The 7,317-nt window shown below is 43.2% G+C and overlaps 1 long non-coding RNA gene across 1 annotated transcript in view; it reads right to left on the reverse strand.

Moving 5' to 3' along the window:
* Window positions 1-1,451: 1,451 nt before the first annotated feature.
* LOC116085726 overlaps window positions 1,452-7,317 on the reverse strand; it is a 6,050-nt gene continuing 184 nt past the window's right edge. Inside the window, exons 2-3 of the long non-coding RNA XR_004116695.1 lie at window positions 6,739-6,783; window positions 1,452-1,934 (exon numbers count right to left, since the gene is read on the reverse strand). This is a non-coding gene — a long non-coding RNA (uncharacterized LOC116085726). The remainder of the gene's footprint in view (window positions 1,935-6,738; window positions 6,784-7,317) is intronic.

The following is a 7,317-nucleotide window of genomic DNA, read 5'->3' on the forward strand; positions in this document are numbered from 1 at the left end:
AAGCCCACTCCCACAGTGACACGCTTCCTCCAACAAGGCCACACCTCCTAATGCCACTCCCTGGACCAAGTGATGAAATGCCTGAGCCTATAGGAGACATTCTCATTCAAACTACCACACACATGTTTTGTGATCCCTCTCTCAAGTCTCAATCAAATTCCCTTTCTGAAACATGTACATTTTTGAAACAGTTAAAAAAATTCAAATAAACATATGTAATGGCATATTCCTATACTGGCATTAGGGAGGCTGAGGCAGGAGGATCAAGTTTGGGGCCAGGCTGGGACTACAGAGAAAGACCTTGTCTCAAAAACAAACAAGAGGCCCTGTGAAGGTTCTGTGCCCCAGTGTAGGGGAATGCTAGGGCCAGTAAGCAGGAGAGGGTGGGGTGGCAAGCGGGGAGGGGGGAGACAGGGGTTTGTTTCTGTTGGGTTTTTTTGGTTTTTTTTTTGAGGGGAAACTGGGAAATATGACATGTAAATAAAGAAAATATCGGATAAAAGAAAAAAACTTCCATGGAAGTAAAAAAACCAAAAAAACCAAAAACAAGCAAACAAACAAGGCCTGGCATGTAGCTCTGTGGGAGAAAACTTGCTGAGCACTGGTGAAATCCTAAGTTTGATACTCACTACCAAAAAGTAAAGTAAATCTAATTAAACTGAGACGTATACTATGGGGCTGGCAAGATGGCCCAGCGGGTAAGAGCACTGACTGTTCTTCCTAAAGTTCTGAGTTCAAATCCCAGCAACCATATGGTGACTCACAACCACCGTAATGAGATCTGACACCCTCTTCTGGCTCATCTGAAGACAGCTACAGTGTGCTTTTATAATAATAAGTCTTTGGGCAGGAGTGAGCAGGGACTAAGCGAGCAGGGCTGACTGGAACAAGCAGGGGTCCTAAAAACATTCAACTCCCAACAAACATGAAGGCTCACAACCACCTGTACAGCTACAGTGTGTACTCATATGCATAAAATAAATAAATAAATCTTAAGAAAAAAGAAAGAAAAAGAGAAGTATACTGTGACTGTAAATTAGATTCAAGACAATACCTGATCATGATATCTGCAGTGTTGGGTACTTGGGACATTTGGCAAGGAGACCACTTCTACCAACTTAGACATTAGACTGGGCATCATAGCAAGGCCCCATCTCAAAACATAGTAATAGTGCCAATTATTCCGGAATTAATATCAGGTCTAGTGCAATCTCCAGAGTCTCAGCAACTCCCCACTCCCCAAGGTTTAAAAGATATCCTACATGCTGGAAAAATGAGTTTGTAATTATGTGGCTCTTCCAGAGGACCTAGGCTCAGTTCCCAGCTCCCACATGGCAGCCATCTGTAACTCCAGTTCCTGATAACCCAGTGCCCTCTTTTGATTCATGGCACCACGTCTGCACAGACGCACCGACCTACATGCGAACAAAACTCATACACATACAAATAAATCTTTAGAAACAAACCAAAGTATATTTTAATGCAAACACTTTTGAATAAAAATGCCTTGCATTTTGCAATCTGAAGCGGTGTCATCAAGCTCTGTGACCAGCTTCACAGGCTTCAGCTGACATTGTACAACTAACTCTGAAGTGTTCCTGAGTGTACAGTAGAGATGTTTTCTTCTGGTAAAAATCTGTCTGGCGGCTTCAGGGGCTGTGTTCTTGAAATTATTTTCATTACATTTATTTACTTCGTGGATGTGGGTGTGCACATGGCATGGTATGTGCACAGAAGTCCGGGGACAACTTGCAGGAATCTGATGGTTTGTGTGGATCTAGGACATGGAACTCAGGCTTGGTAGGTAGCAAGTGTCTTTACCTGCTGAGCCATCCCAGGGGCTGGACTCTTACCAAGTATCTAATCACGTTCAGTTTTTCATTTGCTGAGGGAATGTGAATTTGAGAGGCATTTGCTTTCTCTAGTCCAAGCACCTTTGGAGAGAGGGAAGAAAGGTAGTCAGGGCAAAATCTCACTCTGTAGCTTTAGCTGTCCTGAAACTCTGTAGAGCAGGCTGAACTCACAGAGATCCACCTGCCTCTGCCTCCCAAGTGCTGGGATTAAAGGTGTGCACCCCCACACCCAGCTGTAATTTTTTTTTAGAATTATTTATTTCATGTACATGAGTAGTACACTGTTGCTGTCTCCACACACACCAGAAGAGGGCATCAGATCCCATTAAAGATGGTTGTGAACCATCATGTGGTTGCTTGAACTCAGAACCTCTGGAAGAGGAGTCAGTGCTCTTAACCTCTGAGCCATCTCTCTTGCTCCCTTGTAATTTTTTTTTTTTTTAAATCTTTTAAGGCTGGAGTGATGATGAGCAGTTAAAAGTAGTTGTTCTTTCAGAGGACTGGGATTTAAGTCCCAGCATTCACATGGTAGCTCACAACTGTCTGTAACTTCAGTTCTAGAGGATCTGATCCCTTCTTTTGGCCTCCTTAGGCATCAGGCATGTAAGTGATGCACAAACATATATATTCAGGCAAAACATCTATACACATAAAGTAAAATAAATTTTTAAAGTTAGGCCTAGAGAGATGGGTCAGTAGTTGAAAAAGAGCTCCTATTACTCTTCCAAAGGACCTGAGCTTGATTCTCAGCACCCATACCAGGCAGCTCACAAACTACCTGTGCCTCCTGCTGCAGAAGGACCATGTCTCTGGTCTCTGCATTCACCTGTACAGACAGACATAATCTATAAAACTTAAAATCTTGTTTTAAGTTTAATTTTTTTATATTTATGTACTTTTTTATCTATGTGTATGTGTGTCTGTGCACTGGTGTCAGTTGGAGGTCAGAGAAGGGTGACTTTATACTTATGTACTTTTTATCTATGTGTCTGTGCACTGTGTCAGTGGAGGTTAGAGAAGGGTGACTGATTTTCTGGAACAGGAGGTACAGGTGGTTGTGAGCAGCTTGATGTGGGTGCTGGAATCGAACTCAGATCCTCTGAAAAAGTAGCAAGCACTGATAGCCACTGAGCCATCTCTCCTGCCCCTATCTTTTTTTTTTTTTAACTTTTATTGCATTATGATGAAAAAAGTTACATGATTTCAATTTATCTGAATTTGTTAACATTTAAAAACATATTTTAAGTAAATAGAATTAAATCATATTCTTGTTTCCCTTTTGTACCCCAACTCTCCCAGAGACCCCCTTTTCAATACCTACAATATCTTTTTTTTGTCATATTCCTTAACATTTATAAAATATTACAACAATAAAAATGAGTATTATATAGCCAGGCAGTGGTGGCGCACGCCTTTAATCCCAACACTTGGGAGGCAGAGGCAGGCAGATTTCTGAGTTCGAGGCCAGCCTGGTCTACAGAGTGAGTTCCAGGACAGCCAGGGCTACACAGAGAAACCCTGTCTCAAAAAAAAAATGAGTATTATAAAAGTTGTTAGATATAAAACAACAATCAATTTAACAGTGTTATGTAGATGCTTGCTTGTCTACAGCAATACTGAAAATACATAAGTTTTTCTCAATATAAATTTTAAATAACTCCAAACATATTAACTGTATATTTCAAAATAATACATCACTACTACTATTTTCTTAAATGATCTCCTGCCCCTATCTGAAATTATCATTTTTTAAATAGTGCATGTGATGTGTGTGTTTCTGTATGTGTGTGTGTATGTATGCTCACATGCATGCACCATAGTGCACATGTGGGAGTCAGAGGACAGCTTTGTGGAGTCAATTCTCTTCTCTCTTTTTTTTTTTTAAAGATTTATTTATTTATTATATGTAAGTACACTGTAGCTGTCTTCAGACACACCAGAAGAGGGCATCAGATCTCATTACAGGTGGTTGTGAGCCACCATGTGGTTGCTGGGACTTGAACTCATGACCTTCCGAAGAGCAGTCTGTGCTCTTCCCCGCTGAGCCATCTCACCAGCCCAGTTCTCTTCTCTTTATGTGGGTTTTAAGGATAAACCTCAGGTCACCAGACTTGAGTGGCAATTGTCTTTACACACTGAGCCATCTCACAGTCCCTCACCCCCTCCCCAGCCCCCATCTGGAATTCTTGACTTGGTAAATTTGTGATGGTAAATCTGATCTGCACCACTGAGAAACTCCACAATCTGTGCTGAGCCTGGAGACCTCGAAACGCCAGAGCACACAATCTCTGCCACAAGTCTAAGAACTCTTCTTTTTTGAAGCCACATCTGCTCAATGTCCGACCTGAACATTCCCACCAACTCCAGCAAGAGTTTTTTTATAGATAAGATTAGCCTTGGCCTGGCATGGTGGCAGCCACCTTCAACCCCAGCACTTAGGAAGCAGAGGCAGGTGGATCTCTGAGTTTGAAACCAGCTTGGTCTACAGAGCGAGAGCTGGGACAGCCAGGGCTACATAGAGAGACTGTCTCCTGCAAACAGAAAGATTAGCTGAGCCAGCTGCGGTGCATGCTGAGGCAGAGAGGGACTGCTGTGAGTGTGCAGATAGTTTGTACTACACTATCAAAACTGTCTCAAAAAACTGAAACCTTGGGCTGGTGAAATGGCTCAGCAGGTAAGAGCACCGACTGTTCTTCTGAAGGTCCTGAAATTCAAATCCCAGCAACCACATGGTGGCTCAAAACCATCTGTAATGAGATCTAACCCCCACTTCTGGTGCATCTGAAGACAGCTACATTGTACTTACATATAACAATAAATAAAAAAAAAAGAAAGAAAGAAAAACTGAAACCTTGTCCGGAACAGTGGTTCATATCCTTAAGCCCAGTACATAGGAGGCACATGCAGGTGGATCTCTGTAACCAGGAGCTTTTTGTTCCCAGAATAAAGACTCTGAGACTTAATTATTTATGAATAAATGCCTAGGTCATAAGCTTGGACTTGTTCCCCAACTAGCTAATAACAAATATCCCATTTATCCTAGTCTGTGTCTACCATATGGCTATTTACCTCTCTTCAGTTTCATGAGTCTGTCTCCTCCCAGCCCAGAGCAAAATTCCGGTCTCTACCAGAATTCCCACCTTCTATTTCCTACCTCTTGCTAATAGGCCATCAGCTCTTTATTGACAGGTGCTGGGCTCACACAGTGCACAAGAGATTCTCTCTACAGATCTCTGTGAGTTTAAGGCCAGCCTGGTTTACATCTAGAGTTCTAGAACAGCTAAGGCTACATAGAGAGACCCTATATAGAAAAATTAAGCCACCCCCCCAAAGTACATATATGCAAGATTATTCTACAATTTATATGGAAAGGCAAAAGAACTAAAATAATTCAAATTATTTTTGAAAAACAAGAATAGAGGAATCCTTTTATACAATTTCTTGCCTTATCTACCTTAAATATTTGCCCATATCAAAACTGTGATATGCACTTGGGAGGCAGATGCAGGCGGATTTTTGAGTTTGAGGCCAACCTGGTCTACAGAGTAAGTTCCAGGACAGCTAGAGCTGAAGAGATGGCTCAACAGTTAAGAGCACTGACTACTCTTCCGAAGGTCCTGAGTTCAAATCCCAGCAACCACACTGTGGCTCACAACCATCCGTAATGAGATCTGGGGCCCTCTTCTGGGGTGTCTGAAGACAGCTACAGTGTGCTTACAATAAATAAATAAATCTTTAAAAAAAAAAAGAACTACCCTCAGACAAGCATAACCGGATGGCTTATTTAAAAGTTTTTAATTAAAGTTTTTAAAAAAAGTTTTTAATTTAAAAATTTTAAAGTTACATTGTAACTTTATTTATTTTGGGACCATATTTCGGGGGAGGGGCACATAATGCCATCATGCACATTCTTATTCTTCTTCCATGTAGGTTCTGGAGACAGTTCTCAGATTGTTGGGTTTGGTAAATGCCTTTACCCACTGAGCCACGATCTTACAAGCCCACTTATTGTTGACAGATACAAAAGCAGTTCAATAGAGGAAAAGTTAGGGTCTTATTTATTTTATTTTATTTTTAAGGTAAAGTCTCAGGAGAAGCAGGCAGATCTCTGTGAGTTCAGGGCCAGCCTGGTCTACAAAGTGAGTTCCAGACCTTCCAGGGCTACACAGAGAAACCCTGACTTGGGGCGGGGGGAAGCCCAAAATCAAAACAAAACAAAAACCAAAAGATAACAGGCCAGGTTGGTTTCAAAGTCATGATCCTTCTCTTTGCCTCCCCCAAATAGTATTTAAAACATTTTTTTAAATTACATCTATTCGGCACCGGAGAGGTGGCTAAGGGGTTAAAAGCACTTGCTCTTGCAAAGAACCAGGGTTCCCAGCACCCCCACTGTAGCTGACAACCACCCAAATTCCAGTTCCAAGGCATTTGATGTTCTCTTCCGGTGTCTTTAGGCAGGCGTGCACGTCATTTACATGTAAACACGAAGATAAAGCTTTCGTGCACCTGTGGGAGTCAATACTCTCTTTCCACCGCGTGGATCCCAGGAATTAAGCTCAGGTTACCAGGTTTGCCAGCAAAGCACTTTTACCCTTACCCACTGAGCCATCCCTAATTTTGTGTTTGTATTTGTTTGTTTTGCTTTTTTTTCAACTCTGTGTAGTTCTCTTGCACTACCACCGCATGGCTCTAAATAGTATTTTTAACAAATGGTGTGAGTTATTGGACGTCTATATGTAAAACAAACAAAAACTCTCTTACCTCAATCTCACAGCTCTGGCTGCCCCCCCCCCCCCACGCCTACAGCACTCCTTAACTTCTTTTTGCAGAATTGGAATAGGGCATCTTTAGGAGTGCTTGTAAGGGTGACCCCAAACATACTCACCTCCTCTCACTTCCCCCGGGGTTCCCAGACTCTTCCCTCAAGGTCCTAGGGGAGAATTTACAGATCTTCCTAATGTTTTGCAGTGAGAAAGAAGCGAAAATCCTGCCAATTGCAAGGGACCTGTCCCGCCCCCTCCCCGCAGCAAGAATGCTCCCCCCTCAGGTGCTGTGCTGATGGATGGGGGGCGGGGACCACGCTGTGACAGAGCAGCCCGCACCCTTGGGAAAGCTTTACTCTGGAGGCCCTTGAGCAAGCAAGCCATCCTGCGCATCCTCCCCACTCCCAGAAAAGGAAGGGTATAACAACACTGCAGTGAAGGCAGGCCAGGCTGCTTCCGGGTGGGGACGTCGCCGCAGTGATGGGGAGACTCGACTGAGGGCAATCGCTTCGGTGAGCACACAAAACTAAGGCACATGCAGCGAAAGGGGAGGTTTCTGCAATAACCAACACGTATTTGCTTCTTGTGGGGGGCGAGGCCTAAATGGTTTCCGCTGCGGTGATGAGGGAGAGTCACTGCAGTGTGCCGGAGTCCACCCGGGGCGGGGTGGTGGTGGGTGGGCCACTGCAGTGCTGGGAAGA

This window comes from Mastomys coucha, unplaced genomic scaffold (assembly GCF_008632895.1).
Source record: "Mastomys coucha isolate ucsf_1 unplaced genomic scaffold, UCSF_Mcou_1 pScaffold12, whole genome shotgun sequence".
Taxonomy (NCBI): Eukaryota; Metazoa; Chordata; class Mammalia; order Rodentia; family Muridae; genus Mastomys; species Mastomys coucha.